The sequence below is a fragment of the Phalacrocorax aristotelis genome, chromosome 4 (assembly GCF_949628215.1).
Source record: "Phalacrocorax aristotelis chromosome 4, bGulAri2.1, whole genome shotgun sequence".
Lineage (NCBI taxonomy): Eukaryota > Metazoa > Chordata > Aves > Suliformes > Phalacrocoracidae > Phalacrocorax > Phalacrocorax aristotelis.
The window spans coordinates 1,628,519-1,644,259 of NC_134279.1; the positions used below are offsets into that span (position 1 = coordinate 1,628,519).

The 15,741-nt window shown below is 43.5% G+C and overlaps 1 long non-coding RNA gene across 4 annotated transcripts; it reads left to right on the forward strand.

Moving 5' to 3' along the window:
- The first annotated feature begins 46 nt into the window (after positions 1-46).
- Positions 47-15,603, forward strand: LOC142055925 (uncharacterized). Of its 4 annotated transcripts, none has more exons than XR_012660132.1 (4): positions 47-3,863; positions 7,033-10,970; positions 11,065-11,226; positions 11,990-15,603. It is a non-coding gene; the product is annotated as an uncharacterized LOC142055925 (long non-coding RNA). The 4 variants fall into 4 exon arrangements; XR_012660133.1 differs by having other exon boundaries at positions 7,033-10,684; positions 10,821-10,970; positions 11,065-15,603; XR_012660131.1 differs by having other exon boundaries at positions 7,033-7,310; positions 8,395-10,970; positions 11,065-15,603.
- The last annotated feature ends 138 nt before the right edge of the window (positions 15,604-15,741 follow it).

The following is a 15,741-nucleotide window of genomic DNA, read 5'->3' on the forward strand; positions in this document are numbered from 1 at the left end:
CCTGCTGCCTATTTCCTACACCCACCTCTGGGGAGTGCGGGGCGGTTGGAAATTCTGCCTTTTCCTCTGCACTCTTGAAGTAATCACAAAACAGGGTCAGGAGCTGAAATTGGTAAGGAACAATGAGCAGCTTAATGACAGGACATTGTAAAATGGAGGAAAAATATTTAAAAGCCTGTGATCTGAGAAAAATCGAGAACTAACAGAGATTTACTGAGTCATGAATAAACATCCCCTACTTGAAGTTACAGGGAGCTTGCTAGACTTGAAGAAGCAAACACCTTTAACCTGCCATTAAAGGAAGCACAGGCACATAAGCTATTGCTTTTACACATAGGGATTTTGATCCTGTGCTGACATTTAAGCTTCCAGTCTAGGACCATCGCTCGGCCGAGTTCTGTCTGCAGCAGCCTATGTCGTACTTCATACCATTGTGGATGCTGGATTTGGCAGTATTGTTTGCAGGTCTAGCTCGGCTCTTCCAGGTCTTGCACGTGTCAGCTGCTAGGCACAAATCTGGAATACTGTTGACTTTGTTTGATCTCTGAAACAACATTATGTCTTTAAGGCAGCATCTTTTAAGATGATTAATAGTTAAATAATTTATTTTTCTCGCTTCCTGCTTTTACACATTGAATTCAAATGATTTGTACCGAATGGGGTTAGGCCTGCCCTTGCAGAGCACTCAAGAAGCTGCAAAAATGAAAGCACTTATGGGATTATATATATTTCAGGTTCTTCATGTGCTGAAGTTTTTTACTGTAGCATGGGACTTCATAGATTCCCAAGCAAAACTTGTGACAAGTATTTTAGGGGTAATCTGGTTTATCTACATCTCTGTGAGTACTTCTAGCATTTAATCCAGAATTATTAGTCACTGTGTACCTGTGTAGTCAAGACTCAATCTCTGTAGTTTTCAATTAGGAGCTGTTCTTGTGCATGTGATGACATTGTTTCAAAGAAATATAAGCGTTTAGCTGAAATTTATCATAGAAGTGTTAAGCATGTCTCCCAAGACTCTCAGAAGTGACTTCTGATTTTAGATGCCTATTTTGAAACACAGTGTATGGTCAAGAGCTTGGTTTTAAGCTTTCTTTCGTGTGCCCCAAACTGTAATTATGAATAATCATTTAAATTTATCACTCCAGAAAGGAGGCCTGCCTTCTGGGCACCTGTACGCATTCCGTTAGTGAACACGTTATCCTGTTGTCATCTGAACCTCAGATGAAGTTCTTCAAGCCGGCGTTCTGAGGAGTGGAGTTAAATTCCTCTTGCTGTGGGAGGCTCCAGAACAACGCCAGCTCTGCGCTCCAGTCGCGCAGTTACTGCGTGAATTATGGCAAAGTCCAGAAGAATCTGCTGATGTGTCCTGTGCGGGCGCTGTCTGCTGAGGGGTTCACCCTCAAAATCGCCACCTTGCCACCTGTGTAAGCCAGCACATTTCGATTCGTCCATCAGAAAGGATCCCTTTAAAAAAATGGAGTCTGTTTGGAAAGGCCCGTCTCCTGCCACGGAGTGGGGTAAAAATGCTGCTTTCTGACTGCCAGCATTTCAAGGTTTCAGCTCAGCCTTTTTTTACAAAGCTAACCTTCACTGCTGTCTAATAAAGTGAAATAAGAGTGAAAAGTTCAAATATTAGACTTTCCTGTGGAGCTGGTTTCATGGTAGCCTGACAGCCAACATCAACAGCATGACAGTATGGGGTTCGTGTTTCTGTCTAGTCTGTGGTGGCCTGCTGAGATGGCATATGCCTGGGAGCGAATAAAAACCCTCATGGGAAAATGGAGCATGTACCTCACGGAGACCACTAGCTCAGTGACTGGATGGGATTTTTCTTTTCCTCCTCAGTATCTCAGAGGAGGTGTCATTTATATGTCTGCATGGGGGAAGAATGGGAGAGCCCATCATGGCACCAAAAGAAAAGTATTTTGATTTGTTTGAATAGCTACAGAAACCTCAGTCTTGGATCCTAAATTCACTTCTTGGTCAGATTCAGGCGATTGCCCTGAAACGCAGAGCTGGCTGGGAGAACTGAGAACAGAAGCTCACGCAGGTAGTGCCGGTGAGGGAGCAGCCTTTGTTGTTGTTAAGGTTGTGCATACGTGTGTTGAGGCAATAATAAAACCTAATTATTTTACCTCTTTAAAGGCATAGATTTCTGCCCTGGAAAAGCAAGTAAATTGGATACATTGGAGCTGGCAAAATTGCATGTGGCTTGGCTTTGCTATCTGGAGGAGAAGAAACTCAAATCAAGATTTTGGAATAGAGGGGGAAAAAAAACCCTCAATAGGGAGAAATCGTTGTAGCAGCAGTCAATTAGAAAGCTTCCACGGGGCCTTTTTACCTGTTTGCTGTTTGGTTTTTGGTTGGTTGGGTTTTTTTAAAGTGAGATTAACTACATTTTCAGTGCGTCTGCTAAAAGTGGTATGTGTTATTCCAAGGGAGGAAAGTATCGGGACAAGCACCTTCTGAAGATCAATGAGAAACTGCAAGCTTGCCAACTTTTTAAAGTGTTTGACTCCAGTGCTTGCATTATTTATGGCTATTGTCTTTTTCATAAGCAAGATTTGGCCTCATTGCATGTGCTGTGGGAATGCAGAAAGACCCCAAACCCGTGCACATAGTGCATGAAGGTAATTGTGCGTGTCTTTTATCAACAGAACCTAACGCACAGGTTTTGTGAAAATGATAGTTAAGGGGAGAAGCTTGTCCTTGCTTTTTGTTAGGTGTGAAATGCAGAAGAAACGTGAAGGAATGCAAATCCATGGGCATCGTTCTGAGGAGGCACCTGTGGGGTATGAGAGGCGGATCTGTAGAGTCGTTCCTGTTCATCAGCCTTCTCCTCTGGCAGTGATGAGCTAAATTAAGTGGACAGTGATTTCTCTTATTTGGCTACATAGACAAAACATAACTGTTCCAGAGCAAAGCAGGCAGATACCTCACTTGGCAGCAGACACACTTCTTTTTCAGCTCCCTCCTGAGATTTTCCTTTAAGCAACTAAAAGCAAAAATCCAAAGGTTAGATTTTGTTACAGGTGATCAGTAATTCAGCTATTTTCTTGATCATTTTGGAGAAAAAGATTCTATTTCTTGCAAGGAAGATAAATCACTTTTATTTAAAAAATCGAGATCATGGTTTTCTAAACTCCCGTTATAAACCTACACTGTACGGTCAGGGCATACAGTGAGGGGGGGATGTAATCAGTAATTACTGAAGTTTAAAATTACCCGTGTGCTCCTGAACCCAGTTAGAGGGTTTCCAAAGGCTGCATCTGGATCTACATTAAGCAACCACACCAGTTTAGTTCAGTGATTTCTTTTCCTTGAAGGAGGTTGTTCTTGGGCTCAGAAAAAGGTTATAACTATATCTGTAAGTAAAAAATAAAAAGAGAGATTGATGTATATGTTAAAAATCAGGCTGCAGTAAGATTTCAGTGTGGTGTTTACCTCGAAGCATCCTCCCTATCAGTGAGGTGCAGCCATATGCTGGAAGATAGGCCCAGGAATCATAACCGCAGGAAAATTTGGCTCACCAGTTGTGCTCTCCGTGAAGTTATCATTGAATGTGTCGTTGTGTGAGCACCACAAGCCAGATCTCTAACGGATTTGTGTCTCACTGGTGACTGGCTTTGGAGGCTAAGGTGACAATGCTTGAATTGAGGCTTTTTCAGCAGATATGGCATTTTCAGGACTTCTTTCCCTGTGAGGCTGGTGTTGCAGCTTTTCTTCTAGGTCACTTGGACAGTGTTCTTTATCTCTGCCTATATTGCGGAATTTGCAGGAACCTGGTCATCTCGGAGATCTCCACCTGTTGGACAAATTCTGTGAAAATTGGACAGCAGGACCAAAGCTTAAGGAAGCACGTATGTATACACAGTGGTAAAAGAAGTCTTGTTTCTGTAGTAAGTTAGCAAAAAATATGTTTGCTCTTTTCAATCGTTGAGCTTCCATTTAATCAATTTTCAAGAGGTCTTAGTAGCCTGTGTGTTGATTTCTAATAACAGAATGCTGCTTCTGCATGATGTGAGTCTGCCCTGATAACTCCAATGAAAAAGAAGAAAAAAATATCTAGAAAACTATTTTGTGTGTCTGTGTTGTCTCTGATTTAATGCCCCTACAGGAGCCCACATGAATGTGAAATACAGTGGAAAAGAGGACCAGGAAAAGGAATGAAGAATTAATGTTGGCAATGGCGTATGGAAAGAGATTAATAGGAATGCAAAAACAGCCACCCTTAATGTGAGACAGAGACCTCTCCAATTCAAAATAATGAACAGAAGCGAGTTTCCCCCTTAAAAGATGTTGAAGGCAAAAATTGTTAACTTAGACAAATACTGGAGCTCTGGCGTTTCAGTACATATGTTTTGAAGTTTTCCAGTCACTGGGAGATATTGGAAAAACATTTTCCTAGATATTAATATTGTCCTTGTTGTAAAATGTAGTCCTAGGCCAAGTATCCATTTTAGAGGACCCTAGCAAGTCTATTTTTATTAAAAAGCCAAACAAACAAACACCTTCTTTCTATTAATGGCAGATGGTAGGCAAAACGTGAATCTGCAAGAATAGGAGCGCCCCGGGCTCTGCTGTTATAGTTGCAGAAAAATGGACCTTGAGTTGTACTCTAACTGGCAGGAAAGCTACTTAGTTCAAAAAGAGATCTTTTTAATAAGAAGTGAAAGGCTGCTTATCTTATCAGTAAGAACAAGAAGGCCAAGAGTCCTTTAATAAGGAGCTGTACCGATCAGCAGAAGGTTTTCCAGATGTGTTAGCTTGGGCTCTGTCTTTTTTAACTGTCTAAGAAGTCTCCTTTCCTACCGTACTTCTTTTAATGCAGGGCCTCTTTTCCTTTTCCTTTTCTTTCGTCTTGCTGCAACAACATCCTTTACTGACCTTTTTTCTAGGGCCCTTTGATGTACTGACCCCTTGGTGAGGTCAGATACCCGCCTGGTTGCAATCCATTGTTTTCTAAGGAACTGCCCTAGTTTATACTAACTGAGGATCTGTCCTTCTCCTAGATCATTGTATAAAAAACATGAATCCTTTGGTCTAGGTAGAGTAGAATTAATCTAAATAACTACACTGATATTTGGAAAAGTAGTCTGAAATAGAGCAGTATGCAACTGATGAGTTGCTGACTCATGCGGGGTGGGCAGTCAGAGTTATCGCGGGCCAGCTGGATGCAAGCAAAAGTGCAGATGGAGAACATCAGTGAAAGCTGAGATGAAAAAAATGCGAGGATGCTGGGCTGGGACAAGAGAAGGACTGTGAATGATATTATAGCACAAATAAAAATGAGAATAAAACTTCACTGCGCTGTCAGCACTTAAAAGCAATCGAGAGCGCTAAGTCTAAGTCCAGGGAAGTTAACAGCCCCCTGTTGCCGGCTACGGTCTTTGGACCGGGCCCGCCAAGTGGACTCAATTTTTGTTTCCAAAGACTATGTAGAAAGGCAGCTCTTATCCTTCAGCTATTTTAGAGCCTATTTTGGGCAAAAAGACAAATATTTCATTGGACAAATGTGATTGTCAGTCCAGAATATTTCAGGATATTTTCAATGCTGGCTGCTTTTTTTCACTGCAGCTGGTTGAAAGGATAGTGTTTCTGCACACTGTCACAGGGCTGGCGTTTGGGCTTGGGTTTTTTATGTTCACCACTTACCTTGATGCCAAACCATAACTTGGTTTCTTTGGGTTTGGACAGGCAGCTGAGTAATTTGCTGCAGTTGAACAGAGTATCTGTGTATAATGCAGGTGGAGGCTGAACACGTCCAAACAAGCAGGCCAGTCAAATCCTCAGTGCAAGGGAAGGAACCACGGAGCTCTCTTCCGAAACAGTCAGATATATTTGCCTACTGGAAGATTTGAGCAGGGAGAGGAAAATCAGTGCTCTTAAGAAGTGGGGAGTGGGGTACGTTTCCAGGAAGATGTAAGGTAGAATTTAATTTTACACGGAGCCTCCCATACTTGAGGTACAGCAAAGTGTTTTATACAGCAATGTGTTAAATATAGAAGGGTGACTCGGTAGGCAAAACAGAGCAACCACTAAATCCGTTCACACGTATAACGTTGGACAGTAAATGAAGGGCTTCAGCAGTAGCAGGGCCGTGAGTCCTGACCTCTAGCAGCTCCTGCTGGGGTGCTTTTAAGGCGTCGCTGTTTATCGCTTTCCGCTCTGCCCCTTATCAGAGGGGAACAGCTCACTTCTGGCAAAGATGGCTGAGGAAGGTAACCCCATGTGCCTAGCCAGAGCTAAGTCATCCCCATGTGCCGAGCCAGAGCTTCTGACTGTAGGAGCCGTGTGGTACCTAAGAACCGAAACATTAAGAAAAGACATCAGCTCCTTTTGGAGGGAAGCAGCTGCAACACGGGCCAGTCAGGTTATGCGCAAGCTGCGATGATGTTGTTGTGGGGTTAGTTCCAGCCTGTGTCTCGTTAAACAGCTTGCATTGCTGCATCCTTGGTAAAACAGCCAAAACGTGAAGAGGCAGAGTTGGTAAATAAAAAACTGTTTAGCCTCAAGAGAAGGCTCTGAGGGGATCTTACCAATGTACATAAATATCTGAAGTGAGGGTGCAAAGCAGATGGAGCCAGGCTCTTTTCGGTGGCACCCAGTGACAGGACCAGTGGCGGTAGGTGCAAACTGAAACACAGGAGTCCCTCTTGAACATCAGGAAATGCATTTTTTCTTTGAGGGTGACTGACCGCGGAACAGGTTCTGCAGAGAGGTTGTGGAGTCCCCCACCTTGGAGACAGTCAAAAGCTGTCTGGGCATGGTCCTGGGCAACAGGAGGCTCTAGGTGGCCCTGCTTGGGGGGCGGGCACGGTGGACAAGATGACCTCTAGAGGTCCCTTCCAATCCCAACCCTTCTGCGATTCTTCTGATGGCCACGTTTTGTTAAACTTAAATCTGTTAACAAGGAGACTGTAATGTCTTTCTTGGATTTGGTTGAAATTGGAGTCAGGAAGCAGTAACTGGGTCTACTGCTTATCGTTTTCACAAAGCTGATGTACTTTCTTTTCCTATCATCTTAAGGATTGGTGCTCTCCTCCAGCCCCAGAAAGGTACCATCAGTGTTGTACAAGCCCACTGACACAGAGCAGCCACTTGAGAGGAAAGAAACATCTGCCTCGAGATGCGTATGAGGATTTCCTTGCTCTCATTCCCTGACCCCTTAAACTACAGGTTTCTGCTTTCTCAGTTGTGCAGAGTGCAAAGCTGATGCTTGTGGGGGTATTTAATTACATACGAAAAGGAAAGAGAGCCTGGGGAAGGACACTCGTTCAATCTATGCTGTTCTCCTTGCTAACAAGGTAAAATTAACAGTCCCGTTACAATTTACCTCTAGGATTCAAAAGACGTGAGAGACAATTCCAAATTCACAAAGTATGCTCCTCATTATACACTTGGTTCCTGTAAGAAAACAGAGAAAACACACGGATGAAAATGAGGAAATGCGGTGGGAGAGTGTGCTCTGAACTGGGCCGGGGGCGGGCTGGTGGCTTCACTTGCCCCAGTTCTTGCTGTGACAGCTGAGAACCTGGCTGGTGTGTGGGAGTGGAGAAGGAAGGGGAAGGAGGCTACGCTTTCCTTCCAGGCTTATGCAAAACCACTTAAAACTTCAGGCAGAGCCCAAGAAATGGCGATTTAGCCAGCATTGAGGGAGGGATCCTGGCCTGCGCCTGCCTGTGCCTGAGGTTGGGTGCAATGGGCGTTGCGTATTCAGTGAGCAGCTGTGCACAAAGCTGTCTGCTGATTTTGTACTCTTCATGCGTATGGAACCCACAATTTCATTATCTGTTATTCAGCCAGTTCTCAACACTAATATCTGGGCAATCTTCTCGAAGAGCTAGTGTCTAGGGTAACTCTGGAGGTGTTTGCTTCTTGTATTTTCAGTGATCAGCTGAGCAAGTAGCATTTTTTGTGTGGGCATGTGACAAATTTGCACATGTGCCATTTTTTTATGCTAGTAAAAATTGTATATCAAATAGACATTCACGGAATCAATTTGCTACACAGGCAGTGGCTGAGGAGGCTGTGTGTGCAGCTGCAAGCTTGTCTGCGCATAACAAGTTTTTTGAACGTTTGTCTCTTCATATCTGTGCAGAATCTGGTTTACGTGAAATGAAATGTTGTCCTGCACCGCTTGTTGGTAGTAACGAGAACTACACAAAATACTCACAATTAAACCACAGACCGTATATACTTCATTCAGATTTCATTATGGTCTCAATTTAGGAAAGCTTTTCTAGAAGCTCTGTCTGATACTTGAAAACCTTTAAAATTACCTGAGCTGATGAGCGGTTTTGCTGTTTAAATCGTATGAAATACATAGCTTTATAGAGTTGTAAAGAAAAATAGATAAAATCCTGCGCTTCTTATTATATTTGTCTTCAGGTGTCAGATTCAGTAAAACCTGAGATTGAAAGGAAACTCGGGGCGTGCCAGCCCGTGTGGATCACCACCAAAAGTCATTTGTGCATGACTTCTGCACACTGTAGCAATCTGTAAGGCACGAGGGGCTGCTTAGTAGTCTGTTTCCCTGGACTCCTGTAAGAAGAAATTCCTTGTTCGTCTAGAAGGGAATGCTGATACTGTGGTCACAGAATTGCCTGCAAGGTATTGCAAAGATTCCTGAGCTAGTCTGAAGCTGGATAACTGCGATTCCGTGAGCAGTCTAGGCGTCACAGTCTGAACCTCAGCTCAGACTAATTTATCTAGTCTTTACATTGCTACAGCTGGTCTTCTAGCTAAAACTGAGTTAACATGAAGGTACCTTGGATGCAGTGCTGCATTGCATTCATTCCTGTGCATTGAAAAGAGGAGGCATCTTCCCAGTTGAGGAGGAGTACTCACGAGGCTTAGAAACAGTAACTTAGCATTTGCAAAAGACAAGAAGTCATTGTACTGCGAAAGATAGGAGTTACTAGAACATGCTACTGCTAGCCCAAAGGGTTTGAGAAGCGAGCTAAAAATGACTGAGAATCACCAAAAAGTACTGAGATTTCCAGTCATATCTCAGTATTTGGTGTGTTTGCTTTTTAGGCTTTCCACTTATAAGGTTTAAAAACTCAAGTTGTAACACGTGAGTCTGAAATTCAGGAAGTCTTTAGATTTTTGTCTAAGGAAAGTTGAAAGTCTATGTGCCTGTGCTTCATCTAGGGCAAATAGAAACACCGTGTCCTATGAGACTTGCCAATACTGAGGATGGCTGAAAGGCACTTTATTTGCTGTTTGGTACATGTCGGGGAAGATTTACAGCAACTGCTCCTGTCGTATTTCCAATAAAGATCACTGCTCTGATGGAGAGTGAAAAGGATGCATCGGGTAGCAGTGCTCTGTCCCTCAGAATGGGTGACTTCTCTTGCTTTTCCTGCTGAGAGAGTATCTAACCTTGCCTCCTACTAGAAGTAGTCAAATATTTATGTCTTTTGCTTCCTCCTTCACGTACCTGCCTGTCTGTAACCCCTAGCTCCTTGCTCCTTGTTCCATTACCTCCTGTCTTTCTTTGCAATGCCCCTGCTTGGCTACTCTTAAACCTGCTCCTGCAGCTGGAGCTGGACAATGTCGTTCAGCAAAGTTTGCTCTGATGCTCTTACGTTGGAAGACCAAGAGTGAAGGGCTCACCTATTTGGCTGATGTATCTTAATCAGTAGTTTGTGTAAGTAATAAGTGAAAAGGATCAGCCAATGTCCTGGTGCTGGTAGAATTAATTTTCCACATCTGGCTAAAACAGGTGGGGGAAGCAACAGTGAAACATGATTTCTAATTTTTACAGTATTTTTGTGCCGGGGACTCTGTCTAGGTCTGTAATTTGTGTCTGATTTGTAAGCCCATCCCCTGCCCTTGCCAGGTTTACGAGTTAGTTTTATTTCTGTTTGAATGAATGGAAACACAGCAAAGATGAAAAACTATTCCCCTAAATGAAGACGACTGTTGAGAGACCTTAAGCGTTTGTTAGTTCACTGCAGCAGCATTTGTTGCGCTTTGAATGTGGAACCAGCGAGCTGTAAGCTGGCACTTAAACGTTGCCCAGCGGACTGAATTCCCTCTTTCTCCTGTGCTGAATTCAAAGATCCAGCTGGGCATAGAATGAAACCTCTGAAAAGACCGTGGTATCGAGTGTCTCTTCCAACAAAGCAGCAAGGGAGCAAATAGCCAATTAACAGAATAAGGATCATCTTGCATGTTTCGTGCTACCTGGCACTCTAGAAGAATTATTAGATCAGAACTTTCCTAAGGCATTTCATATTGAATGGTATTCACCATTGAAAGGGTAATCAAAGGCTAAGCCCTTCTCCTCCTCTGAGATTTTAAATATATTTTTTTCTTTGATGCAGTTCTCTGCTGATAAGAATCCAAGTTTACAAATTCTAGTTATTTGGATATTTTAATGAAGGGCATTGTGCTATTGCTCAGGATCTGACAAGGGAAAGCTGGGTGAATGATGATGGCAGCGAGTGAAACAAAGGGGTGGTAGCAGTTGCCGGTATTTTAAATTTGTCTTGAATTTCCTTAGACAGTTAACTTGCCCATTAGAGGCTGAATGCTACACTCGAGTTTTGGACCTCTTCCTGTAACTTGTCCTGAAGTCAAAACCTGTTCTGCTGAATGGGGTGCTGGGGGGAAGCTGAAGGCAGACACTGGGAAAGATAAGAATTCAAAGTCAAGTTGGAAAAACTGTCAGGTACGGAATATGCTTTAATCATCCTTGCTTCATTAACACTTAAAGCCCATTAAAACCAGCAGAATGCTCGGGCCCCTCATGAGCTCATGGTTATTCACGTTCCTCCACAACTTGTGAATTCATTGGCTCAACTCAGCTGAATCTGATAAATGAGCACAGGTATCAGAGGAAATGAATTTCCTACAAACAACATGCGTGGTGTGAGTTCGCACGTTTCCGCCCACAACTTGAGAGAGAGCCTTTTTGCGTTTCCAACCAAAGGAGAAGCTGCCGTCGGAGCTCAGCGGTAAGCACGCGATACGAACCTGCAGGAGATCAGGCTCGATTAGTTCCAGTGCTCGGGCAGTCGCGTTACCTCCCTTCTTTCCTGCTTTTCTCAGGCTCCCTCAGCAGAGTGGAGAAATAAGATCAGAAGACAGCAAAGTTCTGAGGCTAGAGCTACACGGAAAAATGAGGTCTCCTGTTTCTACTTAGTGTAGTAGCTCTCTGAATTTAAACTCAACTTAAACGCGACTGCTAGGAAGAAAGGCAGATAAGGCCTAGTAAGTTATAAGCCTAATGTACCAGTCTTTGGCATCAGGTGAAAATGGCGTACTGTTTGGAAATTGCAAAACGTACTGTGGTTTCGTTTGTGAAATATTTAAAATCTGAATGGGTTTTGTGGAGAAATGCTCATGGGGTAAGGGGTTAGGATCCAGAGAGACTTTTGTGTCTTAGTTCGTGATGGGTATGTGTTTGCTTTTCATCACCTGGCATTCCCCTGAGGACTAAGTGTCCCTGGTTTGTAATAATTTCCTGCTGTCTGAGTACTGTTTGTGAAACAAAGATGGGAAGGCGAGCGACTGATATCCCTTAATTATGCTGCTATTGACAGCGTGAGGTCCTATTAGGAATTACATTGGACATGAGTAAACCTGGGAGCTTTCTTAGCCTTCAGATGCTTTGCCATTTTCAATTGTTTTTAAAACTAAGTGCTGTAAATTTCTTACTGTAACTGGGCACCAGTGAAACCATCCAGTCTGGATAAAGGTGTGCAAACCAAAGACATTGAGTAAATAACTACATTTTAAAAGTATTTTTCCATATAGTTATCATACAAAAGTGAAACTGCTATGCTTTAAAAACCCAGAAAGAGGGGGGAAAAAACCCAACTTGCATAAGTCTGCATATAGCACTTCTCTTATTTGAAAAGGGTGCCTCAGGATGTATTTGTACTACTTGACTATAGGCACAGAGCTGCTTTTATGAGATCTAACTTTGATGGTGAAGCTGTACTGGAGTTCATGGCTCCTACTTTTCCCTCAGGCACTCGTTTTCCCCTTGAGCTGTGCTGGAAAACCTGTGGGTAATCTGCACTTCCAAATCGGTGATGGGATTGATCTGAGCTGAACATAATCTTCACAGAAAAAAAAAAGATAAGTGGAGGAGTTAGAAGGGTCTGCCTTCTCCCTCCAGATGACTCTGAGCTGAATGTCTGTCCGGTATGAGTTCAGGGCAATGCTGCTGCAGCGAGGGATTTTAGTAGAGAGTAACTTTTCACCGTTGAAACTCAGTGCTTAGCTTTTAAAATTTATTTTAAAATGTTGTATGCAATTATGCGTGTCCATTGTGTTTTATGTGATAAACAGCGATGGGCTTGACTAACAGAAAAGGAACAATAAGCCACAAAGAGGCGCTCTGTTTATACGTGTTTTCCCGTATATTTGCATGCGTGTATATCTATGCGTATCTGTGTGTAACTACACTATTAACTTGAGGTGAATTTTCAGATATTATCCTGCCATTTGTTGCAAACAGACTGGAATATAAATGAAATCGGCCCTGAACAGTCCTTAACGAAGACCCTATTTAGTATTCTAATCCTTTTTAAAATGCAGATAAGAACATTCAGCCATCCTGTGCTGTCCTGGGGACTTCTGGGCAAGCATGAGAGGGAGAAAATACTGCTGTTGCAGGCCTTGTGCGATAGCATAGTGCTGCAGAATGCTGAGGTGATGACAAACTCCGTCACACGTGTGAGCTGAAGCTGGCAGAGTAGCCTGCTCTAAGTTCACCGGGGCTGATCTACTTGAAGCTGGCCGTATGCATCCCCATTGCAGCCCCCTCTGCCAGAGGTCTCCCCTTCTGCCCTCCTCTTCGGTGCATGGGGTTGGAAGATGCTGCTACTTCTCCTTTCATTAAAAGCTGCCTAAATTTGAGCAGAAATATGGGCTTCTAAGCTAGGGAGCGTGCTTTGCACGTGAGCTGCTGCCTGCCGCTGCCTGAGCGTGGCACTCCCACCAGAGAGGGGGTGTTCCTGCGGGTGGGTTCATGCAAAGGCTGTTTTGAAACCACTGCTCTCTTTTTCCCACTCGCTGTTCAGCCTTTCCGCAGCCTGGCAGCTGGGAAAGCATTCTCGGTTAGACACTTGTTCCGTTTTTTAAATCTTCCTTGGCTATTGGCCACCTGCGGAGGCACGATACTGGGTTGGACGGATGTTTGGTCTGATGTGTTCGGCCGTTCTCATGTTGCCATAGCCTTACCTGCCATTTCTGTGGGTGACTGCGTGGTGAATCGTATTGCCTTCACCTTGTCAGTTTCTTTTTCATGGTACCTCTTTACAGATACGAGGTTCAGGAAACTGAATTTTGCAGGGAGCCCTGCTTTTCCTAGGAACCCGGAGTACATCTCCATTTCCTTTGAGCCTGGAATTTGCTCAGAACTCCTTGAGTGAAAAAGTATTCACTGGATAGAGGTTTGAAAGGAGAAGGCCAGTGATGAAGGAAGAGGTTTGTCTTCTAAAAAGCTGCTTCCCCCTCTCACTTGAGTGTTTCCTTGGCTTAAATGCCGGTAAGAACAGCACAAGTCCTTTGCTTTACATCTGTTCAGCCCTTGCTTATGACATACTTTAACGCTGCTTGGTCCGTGTTGGATTTACTCTTTCCTCTGGCCCATGTAAATTCATCAGCTACAGATTGCCGTGGTAGTTTCCCCGTCATAAACAGTATACAAGTTACTGTTTCCTCTTGCAAAAACCCTTCTTTTCCTTTTCCCAGAAACAGCGAGCAACTATGTTGAATGGATTTCTCTACAAGGTTACTTTACAGGTCAGGAGGTTAGCTTACTTTTGTCTTTTTACTTGAACTGTTTCCGAAGAAATCCTCTGTGTGTTCTCCTGAATTGTAAAGGCTGGTGAGAATGAGAAGCCTAAGTCATCCATTAATCCACAGGCAAAGTACTATTCAAGCAGGTGCAGTGAAAGCTCTCACATGCTGCCCTGGAAATAACCCCAGCCTTGACGTGGTAAGATGACCCCAGGTAAGGTCAGATGCTCACTTCTCATTTTCAGTTAAGCTTCTGGCTTTTAAACAGTATTTGGAGTTGTCCCTTGTGGTTGTGTTGATCTCTGAAAGCAGATGCATCTTCACAGGGAGAGAGCGGACAAGTGGAGTCCAGAGAGGCAGAGGTTTATCTGCTGAACATTGCTGCTCTCTCATCTCAACTTAGTGTTGTTTTGGCTTAAATATTTAATGGCCATGACCCCATGTGAGAGCAGCAAGTGGCATCAGGATTTTAGCTTAAGCTGCTTTGCAGAGACAAGCACCTGTTTTAATTCCTTCTGGAAATGGAAGTGATTTGGAAGTGTCCCCACAAATTCAAGTCAAAGGGGTAACACTTGCCTGCTTGCATACTTTCCCATGAAGTGCGTGAATTTGAATGATCTGTGACACGGTGTAAGAGATTAAAGCTCATGGCTGGGATTTTCAGGAGGGCATAAGAAAGCTGGATGTCTCTGTCCTGATGGCCTGAACACTAACTGAGTGTGGCACTTAAATGAGCCTTGGGTCAAACCTCTTTCAAGTTCTTTGAAAATCCTGCCTGTGCTAGCCTTCCATGTGCATTGGGGTCAATGTGCGGCGCAGAAGGCGAACCAGCCTGAGTTCAGTGGGTTTGTGCATAAGGCTGACTGTTTAGATAAAACACAAGGGACAGTGCTGGAGTTAGACTGTGACTTCGCCATCTGGTCCAAGTAAGGACCAGTGCAGCATGTGCGCTGGCACAAAAGCGGCGATGACGCAAAAAATCCACAAGTAGCAATTTTTTTCCCTATTACAGCCCACCTCTTTCTGGGGTGGTGGTGGGGGAATCGCAAAGCTCAACCAACAGTATAGCCAGTACTTCTGGCTTAATTCTGATATTACTACAAATAGACCATTAAGGTTTCTGGAGATGGTAGATATGAACGCTCATTCCATCCCTAAATAATGATGATTCCAAAAGAAAAAGTTTCAAAAAGAGCTGTCCCCACCCCCAGTTGAAAAGTAAAGCTCTCTAACGTGTAAGTTAGCTGCACTTAAGCAGTCTTATCTAAGTATCTGTAGTAGCAACATCCAGGAAGTTCCAGCAGTGCTATAGCCTGCCTGTGGGGCTTTCTAAATAACAGTGATCTCTTTCCAGCTTAGTCACATATGTTCCATACTGAAAATAGAGGCTTAATAATGTCTCCTGTCAATTAAAAGAGTTAAGAAGGAAGTGATTGCATAGGTGCGTATATGCAGCACGTGCATATCCTACAGTAATATTAGCATTTCAACTGTCTGGTTGCATGTAACTGTAAAGTTACTGAAGGTTCTCGTATGCCATCAGTATTTTCATAATTACTTACTTTTACCTGATGTTTCTAATTTATGCCTAGATAAGTCTGCTCGGAGTGGTCACATCTGCTAGCAGCTCTGGAAGCTTTCTTCTCATTTTCGTTTTCATCCAGGAGTCGTTTTACGTGAAACCTATTGAATAGGTCAGTATCCGTAAGATTTACCGAAAGCACTTTGTACCATGGTTCTGGTACGTTTATTCATGTCAGATAACTTTCCTGCTTTCATCCAGAATTGGGGTTGTCCAGAAACAGCAGTGCTCAGCCTGCTCCTGCCATTGCGTCTATAGTGACAGCTCCTTCATGGTGCACGCTCCTCACTGCAGAATCTCAGTTCAGCTTTTTACTCTTGGTGTTGACTTAAGTGTATTGACTTTATTTGTGATATTTGAGTGAATGAAATGTTAATTCCATATTATCTTAA